The sequence below is a fragment of the Heliangelus exortis genome, chromosome 26 (genome assembly GCF_036169615.1).
Source record: "Heliangelus exortis chromosome 26, bHelExo1.hap1, whole genome shotgun sequence".
NCBI lineage: Eukaryota > Metazoa > Chordata > Aves > Apodiformes > Trochilidae > Heliangelus > Heliangelus exortis.
In genome coordinates, this window is record NC_092447.1 from 1,945,716 (window position 1) to 1,959,201 (window position 13,486).

Here is a 13,486-nt window from a genome sequence, read left to right on the forward strand (position 1 = left end):
AGCTGCTAAACTCAGGGCCTTCAGCCCTTAAGTGAGCATCCCCAAGAAACTACCCACTGATTTTTCTACCTGTGTGTCCAGCCTCCCACTCACAATTCCTGTATGTTCATCTGAACATCCTGCCACACCAACACCCACCCACTTACCTCTGTTTCTTCCAGTGATGGATTTATTAATCCCTTTATAGAATCCATCCATCTCTTGTTCACCTACTCACCAATTTGCTGATTTGTCTGCCTCTTCCTCTGGCTGCAATATCCATCCAAAGAGGGGATGAAGATGGGTTAGGATGAGGATGAGGATGTTTGCTTTATGATCTGAAATAGAATACAATGTTATCCTTTCCCATGAAATACAATTTTTGGAAAGAAATACTTTTTTGGGCCAACTGCGGCCCAAAATATTTCTTTTCAGTTGTGCCTTGAAAAGATAATAGTATAAAAACCATGTTCTGATGTGGCAGGTCTCAAAATGAAAAATGAAGGTATTCCTTTCCAGTAGTGTCAGAATTATGTGCTTTATCAAAAAGCATCTCTACTGATTTTTTTTAATAAAAATTTCTTCTCAATTGATGGATGTATGAGGAAAAAGCAGCAAGGAAAATACCTCCATGTCCTCATCTGTGTGATGCAGCCTGGTATCAAAGGCAGGTGTAGGATGTGAGGATGTATGTGAAGGATGTATGTGGAGATGCTGATGTGTCCAAGCTGAAATGCTATTTTGTGGGACAATGGATGGCATGTCTGCAGGTTTTGAGTTTCTTAGAGGTAAGGGAGAAGTAAAGTCTTAGCACAGAGTCTGAGCTGGTGGCTGCAGTCTCAGTGTGTTGTTCAAATTAGTAAAATACTGCTGTGCAATTATTGGCATTAGCTGATTTCAGTCCCAGCAGAGACTAAGTTCCTGCTACAGTCAGTGGAGAGAGAGGACTCTTCAAAGGGCAATTGTGCCTTGTTTTTTCTGTTAGTGTAGAAACAGCTTGGTTAAACTAAGCTTACTCTTCAGCCCTCTCATGTTTATATCTCCCCAGACCCCCATCTTTCTTGTGGTCTGCCTGGAACATCTTGGTCAGCAGCAGGATTTTTCAAGTTGATTGCAGCTTCTTGGAGAGCCTGTGCAATCTGGTGAAGAAAGAGAGCTGGCAGCTAATCCTCACACCCTCTTTTCCCTGACACAGAGCAAATCGTGTCATCTCAGCCTCTATTTACAGATCTGCACGGTGGAAGGGAATACCATGTGTGGGAACCTAAGGAATAATAGTTATTTGCACAGCTCTTTGAGATCCTCAAAGGGAAAACCCTGGAGGGATGTAAAGTATTGTTGTAAGGGCTGTAAGTTCTTTTCAGGCAGTTAAAGGGGTTATAAATTCATTGCCCAGGAGATCTGGTACTGTAAGTTCTCTGCAGAATAGAGTAAAAAGGTAAGACTGCTGGCAACCAGGAGCTTTTTAGGCTGGTTCTGAGCAGAAGGGCAATAAAGCCAGGGTTGTCCAGTTGAGGGTTAAATTTGTTCTGGGTTCAAGTCAGAGGGATGGGAGGACAGTGTGAGAAGGCTCAGTGGGATGATCTCTGCTGTATCTTAGTCCTGGGCTCTGACTCTCAGCTCCCTCCCCATGGATGGGGTTGTGCAGCTTGGAAGGGGCACAGAGAGGACCAATAGCATGGGGCAATTGTTTATTAAAGTAAGGGAGCACTTGATGAAGTTTTGTCTACTTGATGAAGTTTGTTTCTACTTCTCTGTTTCCTTTCTAGTAAAAAAGAATGAATTTAAGCCTACCAAGTTTTTGGTGGTGGTAGCAGCCAGGCTCCTAAAACATTTCCCTAGCTGTTTGTTAGCATTTAAGCACCTTGTCATGAGATATTTGGGGCTAATTTCTCATTTGAATTTCTTTAGCCTCACCTTGTAGTAATTAGAGGGTTTTTATGTCTTTTTTTTGGGGACAGACTAACGAGGCATTTAACACTTGCTATTGTCTCCCCACAAAGGTTTTTATCTGTTCTAGTCAAATAACTTCTGGGTCTCTGTTTGATAAACTGAATGGATTGAGCTCTTTCTGTCACCCTCCAGGGAACAACAGATCGATGCTCTCAGCCTGCTCTGCATCCTCCTTTGGTCTCAGCAGGGAAAGCTCTTGTCCATCCATGGGCCCTCCAGTGAGTTCCTGCTCTGTGGATCCTTGCAGCCTGCACGTTTTCCCAGTTGGGTCATTTGTGAGCTTCAGATTTGCAGCATCCCGAGTGATCCAGGTTTCTTCCTGAGCAGTTTCCCCCCTTTAGCTGTCATATACCTCTCCTTAGATCTTTGAGCTTGCTGCATGTTTCACAAGTACTAATTTTATTCTTCGTATCAAGATGAACATTGAGTCCAAGCCTAGAAATGTGTTAGCAGCACCATTTGAGCCTCTCTCCCTGGTTCAGTGGTACTCCTCAACTGACAATCCCTTTCTGAGGAGCTGCCAGAAAGCTGATGCTTAATCCATTTAACATGTGCTTTACTGATATCATATAGCACTAATTTTTTAATCAGAAGGTTGTGAGATACAAAGTCAAACATCTTGCAACAGATTAATATATTGCATCTTCCCAGTTACCCTTATCAACCAAACTTGTAATCTCATCAAAGAATGAAATCAGATTTGTCTGACAAGACCTTATTTTCCATAAAACCATGTTGACTGATGTTAATTATATTTCTCTCCTTTAATTCCTTATCAATGGAACCATATATCAGCTCTTCTGATTGTTTTGCCAGGGACAGATGTGAAGCTGACTGTCCTAGATTCCCTTCAGCAGCCATGAAGGAGTAGCTACAACCAACCCACCCCTTAGCATGGTGAGCTTGGAGGCATAAAAATCTATCCCTTGAGCTCAGCTCCCTGCCCCTGTCACAAAGCAAGGTGGAAATACTAAGAATCAGGCAAAGCTACCTGGGTTTGGAAGTACTGGGCACTTCCACTGGTGTGTTAGATCTCACACTGTGTGTATCCATCCACCTGATCAACTCCATCCTAATTTCACTCTTCAAAGGTACAAATACTGCCTACTTAGCAAGTGGGATGGGATTTATTAAGTGAGGAGGATTCTGTGGTTTTGTACAAAGCAGCAAGTGCCTTCCCCTGGATGGAAGCATCTTGCTGGAATGCTCTGATCCACTGGCAGTCCCTGCTGCAGCACTTGTGTGAGTTTCCAAACATCAGAAGCACTGTACTGTCTCCTACTGTCTGACAGTGTTAGATTTTCTTGCCTCTCCTGATAAGAACTAACCTAGCATTTTACAACTGTATATCTGAAATTAGTAGTAGCTTAATCTCCCTCTGCTGGATCACTCAGAGGTGTAATTGTGCAGGAAAAAAAAAAAGGTATTAAAATGCAAAACATTCTCCTATACTTTTTTTGTGTTAAATCCCTTCTTCCTGCTATTCTTTTAATTCTACAAGAGGGTTTTTACTTTTTTTCCTTCCCTCTGTGCGTGTCTCCGCATCTTTCATAAAGAGAATAAACTGGGCACACAGAGAGAATAATTTCAATTTCTACATAAATCTCAGAAATGAATACTTAAATTCAAGCAAAAAATACATTCTTACACCTTTAATTTCCTCTCTATGAAGTATAATGAAAAAGCCTGATTATTTTTAATTCTTCCTTTAATAATTCAGCAGTAGAGTGATTTGAGGCTGGGGATGATAATTACCTTTTCACTTCCCTGGTAAATGGAGTTTTAATAGAAATGGAAGCTCAAATGCTGGAATTAATTCAAACAGGTCAGCATCAGGTCATCCATAGCATCTTCTGCATAAATCATTTATCTGAAAAATGTCCTGCTTCTTAGTGTCTCAGGAATCCCTGTGCAGAAAAGAAGATGCAATGTTTATATCCTGTAAAACACGGAGGGAGGAGAAAGTGCAGTCCACATCATCTTGGGTTTAATGCAAATTAAACTGCTAGTTGAAGGACAGGAGAGCAGGGGCTTGTCTAGATTAGGGAAATTTGGCTGTGGCTGAATGATGGAGCTACAATGATCATTTACAGTGGAAGCTTACACAGATCCCATTATCAGAGCACCTTGTGCTACTCAGTCTGTTTATCTTCCTGCCCCTGCTACACCCATTTGATAGGTGAGGGATGGAGGCTGAGATGAGACCCCCAAAATGGGAAGAAAGTTCTAATTGCTACCTGATGCAGCCACCAAGGCCTTTTGGGGGGAGGGAAGAAAAAAAAAAAGTAAGGGAAAAAACCCCAAAACAACCCACCTCTTCAGCTCAGCCATCCATGGAGGTGTTCTGTAAAAACAAGGAGGAAAACAGGCCAGGTTTAGACAAAGCAAATCCTGCCCTGGGGAGGATGGTGACCCCACAGAGCCACTGCACCAAGTCCTTCCTGGCCCAGGGAGGAAGGCAAAGGCTTTGATGGCTTAGCTGAGTTTCCCAGAGACTGCAACAAGGTCCTGTCCTAGTGCATTCAGCTGCCAAGCTGCCCCTCTGGGGTCAGGAGCTTTGCTGAAATTCTTACCCTGAGAAGCCCCAAGGCTGCTTCCATCTCTGGTTGGTGTTTCTGGGCAGGAGAGAGGAGCCCAGCACCCTGGTGAAGTGGGAGGGGGTGGGCCAGAAGCAGGGTTTGATTGGCATCAGGCAAAGCATCCAGGGTTAAATTTTTCATGAGAGCTAAACATAAGCTCCCTGATCTCTAATTAAGCACTGGGACGATGGAACTTTAAAGCACTCTAGCTCTGATTCGTCACAAGTGTGTGGTAATGATTTCTTTTCAAATGTCAAGCAGTTTTGTTTCTATTTCCTTTCATAAATAATTGGTGCTGAGCCGGTGGCAACACCAGCATCCAGCTGGCAGGAGGAGCCCCTGCAATCCAGTTCCAGCATCCAGCCCCGGGGCTGCAGGATGTGCAGACAGAGCTGCAAGGCTTGGGGTGCTGCTCCACCCTAAAGAAAAAAGGGAGAAGGAGGAAAAAGCCCTTTCCCCTCGGGTGGTGACTGCAGTTTCCTTGAGGTTTCCTATTTAATTTTACCAGCTCTTTTGTTTTCAGTAAGATTAAGGCAGTGTCTGCAGAGTGTAAACACAGGGAACTGTGGCTGCATGGCTCAGGGGATGGCAAAAACCATGAATTCCCCTTCCTGGTCCTTTGCAAGGAAGCTGCAAATCCTGCTGGGCTGCACTGCCCCTCCTGGAGCTCCACTGCTTGCTGGGTGTTTTCTCTGCCAGTTAGACTCTCCACTAATACTTCTATATCCATTACCATTTACTGCCATGTATTATACACCATTGCATGGGGAACTCAAGCAAATGATTGCATTGCTGGAATCTCATACTCTGATGGTAAATAGAAACACAGCTTCCAGACACAGCCAATGACCCAATCAGTCATTGAGTGAAGGAGTTCAAACTGATGTCTTTTTTTTTTTTTTTTTCTTTTTTTTTTTTTGGGTCCTACTTAAAATGCTGCAGGAGTGTTGTATGTTAGAGAAATGCTCAATACAAGTTGCAGGTTCCTATTTAGACTGACAGACTCCCTAATCAGAAGTAAAATAATGCCTTTTCTCCTTTCCCTTCTTTCTTCTGGCTTCTGGGTTGGCACTGGCAGTACGATAGATGAGGAGTGCATTCAATTAAAAAAAGAAAGTGTTTCACAAATGTAAACACTTAGGAAATCAGATCTCATGACAGAAAGGTGACATCCCTGCTAAGGGACATCCTGCTCTTACTGCAATAATGGAACTGATCACCGAACTGTCTTTTAAAGAAGTGCCTGGAGGTTTTTTCAGATTTCCTCAACCTATTCAGCCTAGGAAGGCAGATGTTTAAACCCTGATTTTCCTTGCCTCTTACCATGGTCCTTATTTAGCCTCAGAAAGATCTGAAGTGGCCACGCTGTCTATTTCAAGAGGGAAGGAAGAAAATAAATAAGACAAAAGAGAAGCTGGGTTATTTGCTTAGAGCATGTCAAAGAAAGTGTGTGCATAACCTTCTGCCACAGCTGCAAGGCTGCTCCCGTGTATCAGATGCCTGTTGGGGACACCCAGCTTGCACTGGGGACAAAGAGCTCCATCCTCTATACCCTGTGCATTTCACTGGCAGCCCCACTGGCTGGGTTACCTGTAGGAGAAACCTCTGCATGTGCTGGTGTCTGCCAGCGTGCAGCCCATACACCTACACCCTGCATAAATAACTATATGTGTCCCTATCCACACATTATATGGCTGTACCATATAATCCAACTCCCAATATGGGAACAAGCAATGGGATGCTTCAAACAGCTGGGGCTGCTTGTTGCCCAGAGCCTTTCCCCTCTTCTCCTTGGTGTCACTGCTCTCTGACTCACTGCTGGTTGCTTTGTTCTGGCAGGGCAGCTTGCAGTCTCTTGTACAAACAGGGCTTTCCCCTTTCCTCTTGCAGTGATGATGTTTACTGAGTCACACACATCCCCTCTCCTGCATTTTTCATGGGCCTGCTCTCCAGAGGCACTGCAGCTTGCTAATCAAACAGCACCAAACCAGGCAATTGCTTCTGCTCCTTACTACAGCTGATAATTACCCCCCTCCCCCTGCAACAAGCTCTGACAACTGCCACCCTGTTCCTCACCAGCCACAGATTTAATTGACAGCCAGTCTATTACCTCTGCTCATGCAGACTCTCTGATTAAGTGTTAGGAGAAGGTGGATAGAGCCCTATTTGTATTCAAGCAAAGGAGGTGAAGAAAAGGGCTGTGGTTTCTGGCTGGGACCTGTTCTTCACCCAGTGATGATAACCTCAGCCTTTTCCATCCTCTCCTCTCCCAGCAGTTCCACAGAGGGTGGTGGGAAGGCAGAGCCCTCACCCAGCAGCTCTGCTCCAGAGGACCATGCAAGGTGGAGAAAGACAGAAAGGTGGAAGTGATGTTCACTCAGAACAGCCCAGCAAGAACCTGCTGTGTGAAAGACCCCTTCATTGGAAGTCCTCAGCCTTGCAAGCAGCGAGGAAGCAACCCTCACCCCCTGACACATATAACACAAACACAGGGAATCTGAGAGGGAGAGACCCTCCTGGGAAACACAGACATGAACATTCTCCTTTGTCTTTTCATCCATTCACCCCTCAAGCCACATCTTCCTCTCTACAAACTCCAGTGTCTACCCAGCCATCCCTTTCCATACTTTGCTTTCTCTCTGGCACACACACCTCAGCCTGCCTGTACTTTATTGAAGAGCTCTCCATTTCAATAGCAGATGGGACCTGGGAATTTGACTTTAATATTTCATAAGCTTCCTTCTGAAACATAAAGCATACTTATGTTGTTTGCATTAACTATCAGGAAAACAAATGCCTTCGATCTGCAAGCAGATCCTAACCTGCTGCCCATTTTTTCCAGGGCTGAGCATAAATAACAAAATTTATTCAAAGGAACCTTTCTCCTATTTACATTTATATTGAATAATTTAAAACAACTTTCTCCACTTCCATATATTCTTCCTCCTGGGAGGGAGAAACCTGTCCATACCTAAGGGAATGTGCTTCCAAGGGAAAATTCTAACTGCAGAAACACAGACATTTGCTCACAAACCTGACCATGTTCATGCATGAGCCATCCTCCAGGATGGACTGGCACAAAGAAAGAGGGTTGTGGTCCTAGATGCAGGGGAGGCAGTGGTGCTCCCAAGAATGAGGGCTGCAAGTTGGATCATCCTGAGGAGGAGCTGAGAGAGGGGACATTAAAACACCAGGGTGAAGCAACCCCAGCACTCTGGTTTTGCACTGGTAAGGTTGGGAGGTGTGTGTGTTCCTTTGGGAAAGAGGGAAGAGTTGGTGCCTGAAATGTAAACTGAAACTACAGCCTGTGACCAAAAATCATGTGGCCTTTTCCAAACTGTGCTCCTTCCTATTTTGCCTGCATCTGAAGAAGGGTTACAAAGGAACTGCCTTGCACATACTGAGTGTCACAGGACAAACGTGGGCTTTGCAGCCTTAGCACTGGAAACAGCTTGGACAATTCTGCTTGCAGAGTGTTAGGACTCCAACAGCAGGTCTTTAGCTGATGTCAATCTCTGATAAGCACTGAGTTGATTCAAACCCACTGAATACCACCTTCCCACTTTCATTTCCTCTCTCCCTGGACAGGTTTAGACTCTTTGTCTCTTATCTCTTTATATTTCCATCACTTTCTCTTCCTCAGGGTTTCTTTGGCAGCATTCTCTTAAGTTTGGTCTGTTTGTTAGACACAGAGTTAATGTTATTGCTTTACACTGGCTTTCAGACACATTGTCCATCACTTAGGCATGACAGGGAAGTGAGCCAAAAATTAATCAAGCTATCACATCACGATGGATGGGGGAATCTCCCTTGGAATATCCAAACTAACTGCAGGAAATTCTGTCCTCAAATTGGTGTAAATTAGGAGCCATTCAAACGAAGCCCAAAACACTCAAGAACTATTTGGGTAAATACACTTTTAATCTGGTGTTGATTCCATTAGAAACAGAGAAACCTCATTTCTGCTTGCAGAGAAAGATGCTGGCAAGTCAAAGCTGACAGAGTAACAGAAGTCTTAATCCTTTAAATGAAAGTGGTATAAATCCACCTGCATGTAATTTGTTATTAGATGTGGGTTTTAGAATCTAGAGTCACATCAGGAACAACCAAAATTACAGGGGCTTCACAGTCTCTGTTGCTTATGATGCTGAGCCTCAACTCTTTGAAGTCAGTGGAAGACTTTCCTCCATTTGACATTGTCATAACTTAAAGAAGACTAATACAGAAAATAACAAGTAGGAGCATAATAAATTAGAGTGACTTGGCAGACACTGCTCTTATTGACTGAACCAGTAAAAGATTCAAAGCCAGTGATAGATTCAAAGCTGAGCTCCACTGGTTTCCACTGGATCCTCAAACTATCTTTAGCTGTGAGAACATCTGGGAACAATATGGTACCAGTGGCACTTGCCAGAGGGCACGATGTGCTAGAAATTCTGTTTAGGAACCAATATAAATTATTTTTTCTGGATACGCTTCCCAAAGACCAAAATTGTGATATCCCTTCAAGCATCAAATGGGGGCCCATTAGAGTGCTTGTGTTTGAACACTTGAGCAATTATTCATGTTCATCCAGCTCCGAGTAGCTACCAAACACCATGTGTTTTTCCTCAGTGTTAATAAAAACCTAAATGATTCTTCATTAAGGAGCCCATTAAGATGACTGCAGTTTCCTCGAAGCTCATTAGAGTATATTCTCACCACTAAATTATTACACTGGAGTTTTATAGAAGTCTGAGAAGAGATGCCCTATTGTGATTAATTCATGATAGATTTTCTCTCCCTTGTTTCCAGTCTGTTCCCCAGACTCAGCTTTGCTAATTTGCCAACCTTTGGGTTCCGTGGAGAAATAACATGGATCTTCCAGCTTTGCTTTGTGGGAACAACATTCCAGAGCTGTGAGGTGCAGAGCATGCCATCTGTCTTTGTAGAGCTTCCCCTCCTCTTCCACCAGGACCTCTCCTCTGCAGAGATGGTTTCTGCCATCGTGAACTCCAAAGCCTTGTTGCTTTGTAGTGGTGATGGCCAGGAGAAAGCTGTCCCATCCAGGATGGGGACTCCACTGGCACATCTCTTCTGGAGGTCACTGAACCACCCTCTGGCCAATGGGGAATGGGCATTTAGGGATAAAGCAATGGTCTTGAGCCTTGCTCTCCAGTCACCCAAGCATCACACTGCAGCCTCTTCTCCCACTGAGCTGGAACCCCAGCTGCTGCCTCTTCCCAAATCCTGCCCTGCAACTCTTCCATTTCCAAAGCATTAGGGTCAGGAGCAGCCTTGCAAGGCAAAAATCTGAAGACAAAGTGGTAAAACAAGAGCAGAAGATAGAATCATTTCGGCTAAGTCCATGGCTCTCCTCCCCACACCAGGATCTCCTGAATCCAGGGGAAAGCTGGGAGAGCTGGGGATCACTGAAGTGTGGGAACACAGGCTGCTTTAACAAAACAGAGCTGCTCTAATCTCCCACTGAGTATTAAAATCTCATTTTATGGTACATTATACGCTGGCCTTTTCAACAACCAGTGACCATAAATGGTGTTTGCATCCTGAAGCCAAATCTAGGGGAAGAACAAGAGATAATCCATCTGGCTGGAGAGGATGGAGCGGGAGCGGCCAGTGCTGCACAATTATTTATGTCCATTCAGAGACACCAGGAAATTAAGTGCATTAACAGGGCTGCCAGGGCCTCCTCAGAATGGGGCTTTAAATGATATTGATGTGGTGCTAATGGGTGCACAGTCTGTCTTTTTTGTATTACAGCTCAAGGCTTGGAACAGGCACTTCGATAGCAAGTTCAGCCATAGATTCTTCAGGAGGATTTGCATCTAGGGATCTGGAATTTCAAAAAGCTGCAGAACCCATTTCACCCAACAAGAGGATCATGGAGGTGTCACCCAGACACAGGGACCACCCTACCCAAACCCAACACAGCACCCAATTCAGCATGGCCAATTCAGGGCACTGACAGCCACTGCTTCTACTCAGACTTCAGTCATCTGCGGCATTCAGATTCAGGAGAAAAAAAGAAAAAAAAATGGAGAACACAGCCCCTGTGTTGGATTTTTGGGGCAGAAAGCAGCTCCCTGGCATGGGCTGTGTACCACTTGCACATTTCTGAGTTGAATGTTGATCTGCATCTGAAACAGGAGGTGCAAAGCATGACAGGAGCTGTGCCTCCAGGCATCTGGGGATGTGCCTTATGATAAAGATGGTTGTGTTGTAGGGACTCAAAGGACTCTGTCCTTTGCTGGCCTCTGGTCCAGGTAATTTCTTCTTCTTTTGCTTCCCTAGGGTCTTGAGACATTCCCCTTAAAATAAACTACTTTTTTTCAGGTAGCAAAGGAAATTTCTGTCCACTCTTTCAGGCTGTGTGGCTGCCCCTTTAAGGCTGCCTAGGAAATCCCTCCCACACACAGATAAAGTTCCTTGTATGTGGCCTGTTCCTCTCAGCTCTAATCTCCTCCAGAATCAGCTATTAAATCAAGAGTGTGTGCGATTATCTGCTGTCATCTTTGGGGGAAAAGGTGCAGGGTTTGAAGGCAAATGCTGTTTATTCATTCAGTTCCTTTTGCAGCTCAGGCAGGAACACTGGTCTTGGCACAGAGCTAGCAGAGGAAGGGCAGTGCTGTGATTTTTTGCCTTGATTTGACAGGCAATTTTCAGATCTGGATCAGAAAGTTACAGTGGAAGTTTTAGAAGTGGCTGCATTTGGGCTTAGCTTTGGGGTAGAAAAGTGTTATTTTTGCTCCAGCTCCAGAGACATGAGTTTTCAGTATGTCGTGACAGCTTCAAATGAGTCAGTTCTATTATTATAGCACAGACTGAAGCTTGCTGAGAGAAGAGACCACTCATGCTATGCACTGCACAGGCATGGAGCAAACAAACAGAAAGAACAACCTAACCAGCAAGGGATGAGTCACAGCAATGGATGGATGCAATACCATTATTTTCTCATTCGTGTCCTCCTGATTTGAGGCTGTAAATGCTCTACTTACATCAGCTGAGTGAAGCTGGGATGGTGCCAAAGAAGTTATTGGGCCACGTCTGTGCAGTGGGCAAACCTGTGCAGTGAACTTGTGCAAAGGGTTGTTTCCAGCATCTGTTCCTTAAGGGAAAAAGTTTCTCCAGATGTTTTGGGTAAAACACAGGCAGCCAAGACAATCTGACTGCAACTCAGAAACCCAGGCAGGAGCCAGCCAGACCATCTGGGCACGTGCTGCATATGCTCTTTTCCCTCCCTCTCTCTTCATGAGCTGAGATAATTATTTCTGTGCACCGTGGTTCTAAAGAGAACAACCCTGATAGTAGCTCTGCCTCATCATGAGGCAGCTGCAAAATTGCTTTCAAATTGTTTTAGGATTGCGTTTTGGTTGTGAACCTCTTGATTGAGCAAGGCAAAACTGACATGAGAAAAGCCTTCAGGAGGAGGGAGCAGAAAGGAGATCAAGACTGAAGTGATAAAAAAAAAAAAAAGGATCCTGCTTTCTACAGAAGCTCATGGGTCACAGGAGAAGGGACTTGTTCCTCAGCCTTGCTAAGTGAGAAGCTGGGCACACAAGGGTTGCTCCTGCCCTGTGGCTGTGCAGAGCCTGGCACATGGATGGAGAAGATGCCAATATCTCTGTGCCTATAACAGCTGCCCACATATTATGGGTAAAATAAGTCTGGTTGTTTGGGACAGCCCCAGCAACTATTTAGCCTGGTGTCTTTTATCCAACAGCAAGAGAAAAAGGGGAATCACAGCCATGGTGCAGACAGTTATGGAACCCAGTAAGTAATGAAACCCTGCAGGTGAAATTGTGTCCTCGGAGAAGTGAAAAGTAATTTTTCCACTGGCTGCATCTGACCACAGTTCCTCCCTTGCCCATCAGATGCTGGCCCAAAGTTAGCACTGCTGCCAAGGTATTTCCTTGCAGTGCAATAAAAATAAAATACTATCTGATCCGCAATAGTGACAGCAGTGACTTTGTTTAAGCAACTTTATAATGAATCCTAGTTCTTCTCCCAATAGATACCTTTGTGATAATATCCTGGAGTAGAAATGGAATAAAATAAATCAGCTTTTACAAACTCATAAACACATAGAGGGGAATGTAAACCAATTTCTGATCTAGTTGAGGTGCACTGAGATTTCACAGAGTGGCATGAAGCTTGAGTGGATTCTGAAATTGCTCTTGAGCCTCTGAATTCATCTCTCTTTTCTCTTCTCTGCCAACAGAGGTGTTGTTCTTAACCCTTTGAAGGCTGTCCCTGTATTCACTCTTCCTTTTGGTCTCTCTTTATGTACATGTGCACTGTACTGTCTGGTGGAGGTGTGTGTGGGTAAAACCAGGAATGCACACACACAATCTCTGAGGACATTTTAAGTATGAAAACTGAGAAAACACAGATTTTCTTCTGTGTAGTTAGCCAAGCTCTCTGCTTGCTGGGATCTTGGTGGTTCTGTACCTCTGAGCAGGTCTGTCCTTCCCTTTCTCTCATCCCCTCTCCTTACCTATGGGTGCTGGCAGGAAGCATGAACAAGTTCTTGGTGTTTGGGGCTCATCCTGGAGTCTGCTGCTGCATTTGGTGTTTGGAGAGGAGTCCAATCCACTGATTGTGCTGATGGGCTCTGAAAGGCAGGGTAGAGTTTTACTGCAGAGCAGTTGACCTTGCTCCAGAGATATTACTGATACACAGCTGCTATTCAGCATTTCAAAACGGCACAGTGATTATGTGAATCTGTCTGCTGAGAGAAGCAATTGGACCTCAGAGCATTGCAATCTCCCTCTTTAAAGAAAGGGCACACACAATTGGGAGCACGGAGACAGTTCCCTCTCTGTTGCAGCTGGTGGGAGAGCTCTGGGGGAAGATGCAGGGTGTCTTGTGCTGTCACTGAGGGTTCAGGCAATGATTCTTTCCCACTTCAAGCCACCTGAAGACAGTGACAATGTGGTTCTGTAGGTTGCTCAGTGGGATGGGGGGGTTGCAGTGGT

At 44.6% G+C, this 13,486-nt stretch overlaps 1 long non-coding RNA gene across 1 annotated transcript in view; it reads right to left on the reverse strand.

Annotated features, from left to right (window-relative positions):
• Window positions 1-218: 218 nt before the first annotated feature.
• LOC139807773 (uncharacterized) overlaps window positions 219-13,486 on the reverse strand; it is a 36,320-nt gene continuing 23,052 nt past the window's right edge. Inside the window, exons 3-5 of the long non-coding RNA XR_011730675.1 lie at window positions 13,006-13,122; window positions 3,688-3,839; window positions 219-317 (exon numbers count right to left, since the gene is read on the reverse strand). This is a non-coding gene — a long non-coding RNA (uncharacterized lncRNA). The remainder of the gene's footprint in view (window positions 318-3,687; window positions 3,840-13,005; window positions 13,123-13,486) is intronic.